The 13,496-nt window shown below is 35.4% G+C and overlaps 1 non-coding gene across 1 annotated transcript; it reads right to left on the reverse strand.

Annotated features, from left to right (window-relative positions):
* Window positions 1-2,487: 2,487 nt before the first annotated feature.
* On the reverse strand, window positions 2,488-13,221 carry LOC18423074 (putative histone acetyltransferase HAC-like 1). Its single transcript, XR_016059000.1, has 12 exons — window positions 11,591-13,221; window positions 9,572-11,447; window positions 7,586-7,879; window positions 7,233-7,494; window positions 7,040-7,041; window positions 6,310-6,452; window positions 5,956-6,158; window positions 5,149-5,291; window positions 4,575-4,857; window positions 4,153-4,292; window positions 3,456-3,534; window positions 2,488-3,058 (listed from the first exon to the last, which is right to left on the reverse strand). It is a non-coding gene; the product is annotated as a putative histone acetyltransferase HAC-like 1 (transcript).
* Window positions 13,222-13,496: the final 275 nt, after the last annotated feature.

Consider the following 13,496-nt stretch of genomic DNA (forward strand, 5'->3'; position numbering starts at 1 on the left):
GTGAAGCATCCAATGTTGCTTTGCCTTTTAGCTAGAAAAAAAATGCAATAAGATTGAGGACAAGATTTTAAATTTTTAAACACTTAGATCTAATGGTCCTTGTCCATTATTTAGAAGCTAATTTTTCCAAGCATTTGATTTGATTTTTTTTTTTTTTTTTTTTGAGGTTGGTTACTAGCTTGTTACAAGATCCTAAAATACACGTGGTTACTGGATGGGACAATATGATTCATCATCGTCGCGATTGTTAAAATTTTTTTTCAACTAATTGAGGTTGAATATGAGCAATATGATTCCATAGCAAGAAATCCTTAGATATAGATACTACCATCTAGTACTTCGTATCTTTATCACCAAGTTACATATATTACAATGTAAACTCTCTTAAATTTCAAATTGAGCGCATTTATTAAATTCACTCAAAACAACTTCCCTCTGTAGCCCATTTGAACTCTCTTTATGCCATACATACCACTGTGAATGATGGACAACAGGATTAAACATAATTCTTGGTATTTGTGACAATATAATTGAGGGTCCTATGTATTTGTGACAATATAATTGAGGGTGTTGTTTGTATGGGATTGTCTACAAAGAGATCATTTATATTTAGGTGTGGTTTCTATAAGGTTGCAACCTTAAACAATCTAAATAAGGCATACCTCCAAATTTTGTCATAACTTGTATTTTTGTTGTAAAAAAATCTTAAGATTATCTTAAAATCCATTTTCATATCTAATTAGAAAATTTTAAACTCCAAAAATGGTTAAAATCAAGTAGATATATAAACATATGAAAGTCTTGAAAATGGACAATCTAGATAATGTGTTGCCAGATGCACTATTTTGGGACTCAAAAGCTTTTTTTTTTTCTCCATATTTATACATCTCGATGTCGAGATGATGAATTAGAGGGTTTTTCAACATTAAAACAACCTTTCCGATGGATTTTTGAGGTGGTTACAACCTTATATAAACTTTTGCCTTTATCTTTTGTACATTGAGGTCACAATTATTCTCACTCATTAGATGTCAAATTTGATAGCTTGGGGTAAGTCATGAAGTTCGAGAAATTTTTTTTTGGAACTGTGTGTGTGTTTAAAGATACTCTTGCAACCACCCATTTTGAAACTTTAGGGACAAGAATGATTATAATTTCCTTATACAAAAGATAAATGGTCTCTTTGTAAGGAATCCCGGTTTATATAAGGGGTCAAGACTAAACAATTAAAGTAGGATCCGATTTTGAACCTGATTGAAAGATGCAATTTCGATATTGGAAACCGCTATAATGGTTTGAAAATCTATTTCAACTTTTAATTATAAAAATTTAAAGACAAAAAATGTACATTGAGCGGATTTATAAACACTTAAAAATCTTGAAAATAGACGGCCCATATAATAGGTTACAAGATGCATTTCTTTTAAGACTTTAACTCTTTTTTTATCCATATCCATGCATCTCAAGGTTGAAATGGTCAATTAGAGGGTCTCCTAACAATGAAAGAACCTTTTCTCATCAGGTTTCGAGGTGTTCTTGCTTTACGACATAAGGTTAACACTTTATATAAATTTTTTTCTATACCTGATATCCACTCTCCATTTACAAGAGTGAGTTGTGGCTGAATGTGGTATATTTTTACACAGATTGTCTACTAGTATATTATATACTTTTTGTAGGGCATGGTCACAATCACTCGTAGCGGTCAAATGTTAAATATGTCAGCTTGAATACTTTATGAAGCCCGAGAAATTTTGTAGATAATTTAGCCCATTTAATTGTACATTTCCAGTTATACAATTGCAAAACATTGCACATCTCCATCCATTTGATTTACATCTAATAACTGAAATTGGTTGTGATCTCCTTATACTACAGATAAATTATGTCATTATATACCTTTCCCCCCAAAACAACATCTTCTTTAGTCAACCTTGCTTGATCCATATAATACTGATTATTTGTATGGAAACATATACATGGAGACCATTTACTTTTGATATAAGGAGGTCACAATTATCATCGACTGTTACATTTGAGATCGGGTGGTTGAGGGTGTGTTATTGTTTGGGCACAAAGTCCGAAACAAAATATCTTGAATGTTATCAGACAATTTCATCTATTGGATTTCACATTCAATGGTCAAAAGTAATTGTGACCTCCTTGTACAAAAAATAGTGGTCTCATAGTGACAATATATTTTTATTTCCACCATAGTTTTCTGGAAAGGATAGGTAATATAAGTAACATGCAGTTGCCAACACATGCAAGTACGTGCTTATAGTAATAGATTAAGCACAAATCAATCCCTTAAAATATAACTTTCACTGAGGTCCTGTTTGATTTCCAAGAAGATTGGATGTCATATTTTCACCTATATACAGTCACTAAAGTTGAATCACTAAATATCAATCAGTTCTCCAAAATCCTATTAAAAATAAAAAAAACAAGTAAATCAATCCAGATAAAAAGACATGCAACTCAAAATTGTAAGAACTATAACTTGTTGACATTAAATTAAACCAATATTAACTAGGCAGTTGACTAAGAACAAAATTTTACAACTGCCAATCAAACATAAACCTGGTGATTGATCCACCACACTGGGTCCTGGTCTAGATCCACCTCTATGCAACATATAATAGGAAACCCTAAATGGCTTCTCTCTGAACTTTACAGACATGATACAACTTAGCAACATATTATAACAAGAATTTCATAAGGAACACAAACATATCTAATGAACCCCTTTATGCTCATGTCCTTATTTTCCACTTCATTCTTGGCTACATATAGTTGTCCTTCAGTTGATGACCATGATTCCTTTCACTATCTCTTTGCCACAATTGTCACATATGGGCGATCCTTACAAATCTAACATTGTCCTAGGATTATGCGGATAGTCGAGAATCATCCTAGAAGAATGCTTTGCATGGCGTAGCGTATCAAACTGAAAATGGTTTTTTGCACAAAAGGCTACGAATGCTTGCCGTGTGTGAAAAATTTCATTGTCTATCTCTTCATCATCCTTAATTTCTGAAGGAACGTTCATCTTGACCTGTAAGGAGTTAATCTATAGTAAAAAATCATGCTGGCTGAAATGCTAAGTGATGAAGCAGGAAAAACAATTTTGGAAGCATAACTATAACATAGTAGAAGAGAAGGGAAAGTACAATATAACATATTTTGGAGAAACCATTTTCCATTTGATCATCACCATCCAATGTTATAATGGACTTTGATGGATAGATGGGGTTTCCATGTCATGTTCAAGTGCATTTTACATTCTCTCCATCACTGCCCATCTTTTATATGGTCCACAATAACCCAATGGACTATGAATTTATACTTTCACATTTAAGAAACCTATAAATATTAGCAGTTGAAATGCATAGAAGATGGTCCATGCATGCTGAAATCAAATGAGATAGTCTGTATATAATGGTGCTACTTACAGGAGTTACGGCACATGTTTTCATTTTGTTATTGGCATGCCAATCCTTCTCATGAAGTTTTTGTTCTTCGTCGTAGCAACTACAAGAGGAACATAAAATTAGCCAACATTTTCATCATTCAAAAGTGAGAAATACTTTTGCTGGAAGTACATAATGCATCAATGTCATAATAATTGAATTTATAAGTAAAGTTATTGTAACTTCTTGAACATGACCAGTTAGGTTCAGTTTTGCGCTATCTGGAGTACAATATTAATTTCTATATAAATGCTAAAGAAATGAGGCAGAAGAAGGATTAATCCTACTTAATTATTGGCAATACTCCAACTCCCAATTACAAAAAATCCTACTTAATTATTTTGATTGGTGCTTTTCTGCCACTTCCCTTTCAAAACTGGTTTTTAAATTCTAGTCATCTCGGAACCAACAATGTCTTAATAATCATTTCTAGAGAATACTAATAATCACCTTCTTCATTTATGGTGCAAATAAAACCCCTGTGACACCATTCAGTTTAGGCCTCTGCAGATGCTTTTCTTTCCCACTTTAAACAAAATCATACATGATACTATTTTCAAGGATCACAAGTGTTCATCTTGATATTAACACTTGAAAGTATTGGTAAAAACATTCACTTAAATTGATAATTGTGAAAATACATTAATTAAATGAAGATCAGATGGAAATAAGCACTTACTTCTCACAAAGACAAAAATTTTCATCTGGCTTGCAATCCCGGGTCTTCCCAGTTAGTACAAACTGACCACAGTGGGTGCATGCATACTGCATGTGGACCATGATGAACTCTTTCTTCTTTTCACTAATGGAATCTGCAAGCTGGCAAAGGTAAAAAAATGTAAAAAACAAAAAAAGAATGAATTACATAAAATTATCAGCTCATAAAAAGATAGAAAAAAATGTTAAAAAATCCCCAAAAATCTGAAGCACAACTAACTCATGATGATATAATATCTGTGTAGAAAACTGGCATCTAAGATCAATTTTGGTAAGTTGGTCAAGCATGTTTATGGTATAACAGTTCGATTGGAAAAAATGTTGAATTTAAAACGTTATAGGTAGAAAAGACAAAACAGTTCGTACTTTCTGCATCAATACTACCTTTGAAGCATCATTTGCAACTACAGCTCGGGTTGGATTTTCTCGAGCCACTTTAGAAGCTGGTCTTTGTCCACTTTTCCACCTTTTTTTGCCTTCTTCTCTATGAATATTGGCAATAGTATACTCTGCCTCTCTAGGAAAGTAGTCTCCATCAAAATATGGCACACGACTGATGGTAACCTTCACATTCTTTTCACATGAATGCATAAAGAGCTGCTCATACATATCCATCTGCTCCACTACAATATCTTCATTTTTGGCCTTCTCTATCATTTTAAGATACCTATGAAACAAATAAATACTTATTATACTCTGGTTCATTCTGTGCTTCATTACAAGACAACACTTTAAGCTCTAGATACTGGCATTTCTAGATTGCAATCTAGCATTTATTGGAACGATTGCATGTAAGAATAGATGAGGTCAAATACATGCGCATGTGCTTTCACACACCTACATACACACACACACACATATATATATATATATATATATATATATATATATATATATATATATAGAGAGAGAGAGAGAGAGAGAGAGAGAGAGAGAGAGAGAGAGAGAGAGAGCTAACCACTGACGTAGCATACCCAACTTTGGTGACTTTTGTGAATTTGGATGGCAATAGAAGATATAATCATCTCCTTTCAAAGGAGGGCAGGCCCATATATAGAAGCTCACAAAACCTCTTTTTTTGCAATACTCGAGATATCCAACCTGAGAAACAAAAATAATCATTTCCATTGATCACTCAAATAATTGCTCATTACAGAAGCATAACTATCTTAACTGAAATATTATAGCAAAGCCACATTATTCATCAAAGATTAAGAATATCAACCAGGAAGTAGAATTATATATAATTTTACATGTGGAGTAAATGGTGATTTTTGGAAAATATCTGATATAACTGAACCAATGACAAATAGCATCAGTGTGCTACAGCACTTCCTTAAATATTCACTGAAAAGATAACATATAAACATAGCAGATATTTGGGCAATATTTTCTAAAAATTTTGGATATAAAGGGATTTATACTGGACATGAAGCAAATTTTTAAAGAGATTGAAACACAATACATTGGCCTTTACACTGATATAAATCAGCCGATACATTAAATAAAAATAAGCAATATATGATCATTTGCCTAGTGTTGACAAAATTGTCCCATATCTTGACAGGCATGGTCTAGAGTAGATATATCATCTTCTATAACTGATTTGTTAATTTTTTTAAACTTTGAGATGCAAGCACAATTCTCAATTGGAAAACATCATATTAGTAGCTCCTAAACTTATGCAGTATAGATACAGAGCATGACAATATGAAGAACGGAAATGGAATTAAATGAAAAGCATGAAGAACAATGAGATTCTCACCAAAATTTCGTGACACACAAAAGTACGAAGAGCCTCCCCCGTTGCAGCAACAATCGCAGGCTGGAAATACTTGACAGAATCAAGGTATGAAAGATATACGCAGCGATTATTTGGATAGGGACAATCTGAACCATACTCTTGGACATGCATGCAAAAAAGGCAAACATCTACACCTTCAATTTTTTGGAACAACAATATGACCTGCCAAAAAAAATAAAAAATCAAGAAAGCCAAGTCAGGAATGTAATCCAGCTACTACCAAATTCAAGACATTTTTCAACATCAATGCTTCAAAATTGACAGCATGAACATCATAATGGGCTTGCTAATTTTTATTTTCTAAATTCATATCCTTTGACTTGTATGAGAACTCTGTTGGGTAATCTTTAACAATATCCAAAAAGTGTTGGTTCACTTGCAATTTCTTGCCAACAGAGGAGACAATTCTGATGACAAGATCTTCCACTCCTGGCACCCTGGAACCGATGTGGTTATCACTATATTTAGTATGCTTTACAAGTTGAACCCACCATTCATTGATGAAAAGAAGAGTCAACAATAGTATATTATGCCAAGCATTTAACAGTGCATGCACATGTTACCATTTACATCAACCCGACAATGGAAACACCATCAGTAAGAAACTAAGACTCATTAGAAGCAATGGGGTGATTCCAAAGAGGAAGAGAAATTGAACAACATGGTCTGCAAGGCTCAAACCCAGTCTCTAGCAGCTCATCACTCGAATAGCAATTCTCATGCATACTATTGCTACTATAATTCTAAGCAGGGGAACCTCTTTAACTCCTTTCTATTCTCTGAACTCATTGTTTTCATGTTAATGTATGTATCTCAGATCAGGACACGGAGTTGAGTCAGTGATGTGAAATATGATATGCAAGGTTTCAAAGAGAGTTAAAAAGCATCATGCATGTGTTCATTAAATTGAATGAAGATTATTTAAGATAAGCTAACATTCATTGAACTCATCCATTTATAAAGAAATTTCAGGCATTCTATTTTCTTCATATAGGGATACTATGCGAAAAGAGAAAAAAAGAGGGAAAAAATGTTCATATTGTACAACTAAAATCAAGTACAAAATAACCCTTTCTTTCCTTGAAAACACAGAACCATTCAATGTGAAAAAAAAGAAAATCAAATAGCCCTAGTTTATTCAAAATTTTCCAGTACACACACATGCACGATTGCAAGAAAGACGAAGAAAGAAGAAGAAGAAGAAGAAGAAGAAGAAGAAGAAGAAGAAGAAGAATGACATTCTTCCCTGATCGTCTTGCTCTTTCTCCTCTCTCCCCCCTCAAACAACCTATGCTCCAAGTGATCACTAAGGAATGTTGTTGGCAAATCTTTTGCACTGCAAAGCGCACTTTGAGGTAAGGGCTTTCGTTCTCCTCCTTCAACCCCCTTTAAGTAACGCTTAGGACATATATATTCCGCTTCCTCCGAATAATTTTTTCGCTTATTGAAAAGAGCACATATCTGATGATTCCAAGATTGGCATCCATCGCATTGAACCCACTGCAAAAAAAGCATCACACAACGATTAGGATAAAACATCCACAAAGATGAGAATTATGTCATATCTAGATTATACGAGATTAGAACCCACCTCTTCATCTAGTGTACCAGCATGCTTTTTCTCATCAAAACTAGACTTGAGAATCTTAGACCTCTCAACTTCAATTCTCTTGCAAGCTCCATGGAAGCATTTACGACAAAAATAATATTGTTTCTCCCTAGTGCTTGTGGTATAATATGTAGCGTCTCTCTTGACATGAAGACCACATTGATTACAATACACATCAGGTGGTGCAAAAGAGAGCTTCACCATACCACACATCTGGCAAGAGCTTTGATTGGCAGAACTCTCCATTGCTTGGCAATGTTCTGCCTTTGAATTAGTCTTGATAGGCAGAAAACATGAAAAAGTTAGTGAATCTGAAACTTATAACTTGCACTAGGACATTTCAAGAAGCAACTACCATCTGGAAGAAAAAGGTAACATGTTTGCACTTGAATATCAGAATGACTACAATGTTATGGAATGAAAAACACCAAATAATTAATGGAGTAAGCTATCCAACTATAAAAACATGATTATAAAGCCCGATATATAAGTTCCTAGAAAAATGCCCATTTATCCCAGGACACCGTCATCTGCCTAAAGAACTGTCAACCTTGTGGCCTGGCATAATAAACATATCATATCTTCCTCAGACCTTAATACCAAAACATGGCCCTCAATTACCTAGGCGTCTATGAAGGAAGAGTTCAAGGCCAACAGATCAAATAATACATTCCCCATTAAGTGTATTTTTATCAGTAAAGAAATATGCATGTCCTTTTAGATGCGATGCAACATCGCATGTAAATTATACACAGATAAGTGTAATTAAGTTACCAATAAAAAGAAAAGTACAATTATATCCTACAATGTAAAATATTAATGTGCTCATTTTGCCGAAATCTACTAAGAATTCTGCAAAAGACATCTCAATCTGACAAAAAAACGAGGGCTAGTTGGCATAATTTAACCAGGAGACTACTCACAGTTCCTTTGATCACTTAATGGACTGGATCCATCTCAGGAATTGCGCAAATGAGATTATTGCCACAATTAGAAACCCATGTGCATTCTCTACATGCATTTTTTCATGACACGGACATAACCACATCGAAGTCAGGCTTATGAAAAGAGAAACTGGTTTGGCACATGACCAAATTCCATAGTGATCATAGCAATCCAAATGGTCCTGTGCAACCAAAACACAGCGCATTCTAGAAACTCAACGACTGCATATTAGAAGTCATAAGGAAGCCACAACCCAGCTGGTCCTTATGACATCTTCGAAGAGAGGAATCAAACTACTTCCTTGAAAGGAAATCTGTAAAGTGGAGAATCATACTTTGACCCCATTCTGGAAACTCAATGGCTGCATATTAGAAGTCAATTATTCTAGAATCCCAAAAGATGCATGTGTCTGATATCGAGCATGTTGATGAATGCAATTTAGACAATAGTATCGCATGGCTTTCATGAGGAATATGTATAATTAAACATGCTATTCAAACTTCAGAGAACTCAGAGGAAGACCTCTGTATGGTGGAAAATTGGTGCCACAAGACGATCCGACAATCATTTTATATACTGTGTTCAAACTGAATAATCCTAAATAGTGTATATTGCTTTGTAAAAGATGAAATACGATATCCTGGAATATTGATAATCAATTATCTTTAGATACTAAACTGAAACGCCCCACAAATATCTAACTACCTTGAGAGTCTTGTCTACTTATGCACCATAAAAACGTGGTAGAATACCTCATTCACAGATAAAAGAAAGTAGACTACTGGTGCAAAATCTTTAGGACAAGGCAATAAACCTATCAAATTTTGCAATTCAAGAGAGAAACATGTAAAGCTTGCTTTTGCAATCAACCTAAACTATGGCAATCTCATTTATTTACTCTTAAGGTTGAGATAGTTCAGAATAGAAGTCCTCAAAGAAACATAATGCATGGATTCCCTTCCATAGCAATGATGTCATGAAGCATGAAAAGTAGATCACTATCCCTTGAGAAAGAATACTAACCAGACCAACGCACTGCCTGAGGGAGTTGTTATGATCAGTAATTTTCTCTGGGGTGACAAATTCAAGCAAAGAAGCACCTTGTATCTTTTGCTTCCCGTGCATGGTTCCTGCTTCACAATCAGCCGATAAGATAGCAGGCTCCTGCTTCATTTCCATCTTGCACATGTTGAGTTCAGTGCGATTTTCACAGGTGATTTGTGATGATAATTCACCTGAGGAAATTAAAGGAATACCTTCTTTCACCTCATAAGTCTGCTCCATACCATTGTCCATTTTGTTCCCTGGAATCTCATGACCAAAGGTTAGGGAACTTCCCATCTTTGTTGCTGTATCCTTAACTATGACAAAACCAGGCGTAGTGTGCTCCATACCATTGTCCATTTTTGGTCCCCGGAATCTCATGACAAAAGTTTGGGGAACTTACCATCTTCATTGTTGTATCCTTAACTACGACAAAACCAGGCTCTTCGATTTCAGCAATTGCTTTTACTGGCACTTGATCACAAGACTGTGATGTTTGCGAAAAAGGTTCTGGTGAAATACATTTTGTCTGTAAGTGCTCAAACTTCATTCTTTTTAATGAAGGCTGCAGATCTTCTGAAAGCACAGTGCTCAGAATCTTGGGACTGCAACAATTAGGCTCTTTCCTATTTTGCATTTTTATCCCTGGATTTCCATGAGCAGATGTCAAGGAACAATAAAACAACCTTGGAGTATCTCCAAGTTCAACAACAGCAGGCCCTTCATTTTGAAAGTTCTCTTCTACTTGCTCAGGATCAGAAACCTCTGGTATTGAGGCAACAGGTTCTGGCAAGAATTGGATTGGTGAAGAATGTTCGGCCCTCGTTCTTTTTGGTGGATATTGCACATCTCCCAAAGGCTCAGAGCTCAGAGCTTCTTTACTGTTCCTTGTCAAATCTACCTTCCAAAAATCCGACGGCTGGTGAAAAGATATCAATATGCAAACGCAACTACAAACAAGACAATCTTGGTCGCTACAATTGCAATAGAGCCCCCACAATTTCCTCAGTCGACGACAGTAAAGAAATGGGCACTGAATTTGTTCACAAATAGAAATGCATCCAAATCCTTTGGGCATATGCACATAGATAAAATGAGCACTGGCCTGCTGGAGCTGAACATGTGCTGCCATGGTGCAAAAAAACCAGCCATTCAACGCATTTCGAAGCTTCACTAGCAGGATTTTCAAGCATTTGGTTTTGAGGAGAGGATGCCTTTGACAGGGGGCATTTCGCTGAACCAGTAGATTGTGCATTCAAATCTTCTCCATGTGAAGGAACAGATTTTCTAAGAACTTCTTCACTGCCATGCTGCTTCATCAATGGAGAATGTGAATGGTAGGAGCCAGTGCATATACTGTCCAAATGCATATCCAATAGTCCCTGCTTTGGTTCTTCTCTCTGGAATCCAGAAGTTGAGTCACTGAGGTGATTTCTTGATTGGAATCTTCTTTTTTTCTGTGACAACATTGTTTTTTGAGGCATAAATCGGTGACCCACTATGTGACATTCATTCGTGGGATCATTCCCCCAATGATTTTGTTGATAGCTAGATGGGCTCTGATAAATCAAATGTTCCTGATGTTGATCTTGTTGACCAATATGTGGCTTTGCTTCTGATAAGCTGAAATACTGAGGAGCATTCAAATCACCATCAGGAATCCCACTGCTGGTTGCTGTCATTGAGTTGGGTTCTTGATTGATCTCTGATACAGTATGAGATCCTCCATAAAAGCCCCTTCCATTGAGAGCCTTCACAACATCGAGATCATCCAGCTGAAGCAGTTGTGTAAAAGTCATGTTTTCCAGGCCATTAAAGACTCCTCCATTGAAGGCCTCCCCATTATCAAGTGACCCTGCAATGAAGGTCCCTTAATTATATCAGACCGAAGCATAGATTTGTGCCGTAATCATACACACCATCAATTCACCAACAAAACAGAGTTTTTAGAAGACAAAAGTGTAAAACAGAAAGGAATGATGGAAAAGAGGAACTTACCACCCAATTGTTCTTGATCTTGTTGACGAATTGGTCGCTTTGCTTCTAATGAACTGACATACTGAGAAGCATTCAAATGCCCACAAGGAATCGCACGGCTGTTTTCTGTCAATGAGTTGCATTCTTTATTCATCTCCGATACAGTAGTAGCCCCTCCATTAAAGACTCCTCTATTGAAGGCCTCCACATTATCAACTGACCCTTCTGTGAAGGGTTTTGTAATTATCTCAGGTGGCAACAAATTCAAGAAAATAAAAAGAACCAACAGAACCATCCAAGAAAAACATCTGAAGCATGCTAATTTCGAGTTACTCTGATACCAAGGGTACCTCAAAAAACTCAGATGAAAGAAAATTGAAGAAAATGAAAAGACTCAAGGGAGACATCAAATAAATGTTTCTAAAAGATACTTCCAGATACTGCAATGAAGGTTTATTTAGATCCATCAGATAAAAGCAAATTTAAAAGAAGATGAAAAGAAACAAGGGAGCTATACAAGAATTCAAATAACTTTTGCCTCAGGGATTCCTTAAAAGACTCATGTTAAAGCAAATTATAGAAATGAAAGAAACCAAGGAAACCATCTAATAATGTTTGCAAGTTACTCTGCAGTGAGGAATTATTTAAAAATATCACGTAAAAGTAAATTCATAGAAACTGGGAATCAAGGGAGGAACCATCCACTGAAATATTTCTAAAAGCACAAGCAACTTAACAATGAGTGTTTTTATAAGTCTTTGATAAAAGTAAATTTGAGAAAAATAAAATAACCAAAGTAACCAGGAACCGTGCTCAGGTTTGAGTTGTTTGTTGTTCATGATTGGAGCACTACATTCTAAGTTCGATTTCTACCACTGAACTCCCAAAAGAGAAAAATTAATAATAATAACCAAGTAACCATACGAGAAGTATTGCATCCACATGCTCATTCAAGCACCTGTGCAACAGAATGATCTCTAAATTCATCAGATAAAAGGAAATTCCAGAGTTAAAAGAACGAAGAGAACCATCCATGAATTATCTCTGATATGTGTTAAATTCAACTAACCATGCAATGGATGGTTCTTTGATAAGCTAGGTGGAACCTAATTCGAGAAAAAGAACTGAGGGAGCAATCCATGAAGTATTACAGAGACATGCAAATTTTAAGTAAACCCATAAATATATCAGCTCAAACAAGTAAATCCATTTATTATCTTCAAAGCATGTTAAATTCAACTAAAACTTGCAACAAATGCTTTTCTTTAAATAAGCTCAAATAAAACCAAATCCAAGACACATTCAAGAGTATTCCTAAAATAATTTGAAATAAAAGCAAATTCAAGAATCAACAGAATAATTCATCTCTAATAAAAATATATAACCATCCATGACACCTTCTAGTTTGAAAAACTCATCTGATTTTACACACTAAGAATTCACCAATTTTCTTTCGGAGAATTCTCTCAATCTCTCTCTCTCTCTCTCTAGGTTTTCAAATACCCCAAAACTTCGTAACTTTCTAGGATATGTTCTCTGTAAATTTCTCTCTCTCTAATTGCCCCAGCTTGATTTCAAATTTTCTCCTGGGAAAAACAGCGGGAGTGTATGTGATCCCTCAGGAGTAGCTGTACAGTTACACCCTCGGATACAAGACCTATGTTCGGTCTAAAAATTTTGGATATATTTTAATTTTTAGTCTTTAGTCACTATTATCTAACCATCAATATATTGATTGCCAGTTAGCGTTTGTGCGTGTATGGAGTGTTGAAATTTTGAGGGAAGAGATGGATGCCTCTTTCAGGATTACTGGCAGTGTCGTGAGACTTGGGAATTGTACAGAGGGATGGAAGGAGGCCGTTCTCTAACGTTCGGCTTTCCTCCTGAAATATTGGAGAAACGTGCCTTTTTAATTTTAGGAGGTGGG

This window comes from Amborella trichopoda, chromosome 7 (assembly GCF_054954075.1).
Source record: "Amborella trichopoda isolate Santa Cruz 75 chromosome 7, AtrichopodaSantaCruz75HAP2 v2.0, whole genome shotgun sequence".
In the NCBI taxonomy this organism is placed as follows: Eukaryota; Viridiplantae; Streptophyta; class Magnoliopsida; order Amborellales; family Amborellaceae; genus Amborella; species Amborella trichopoda.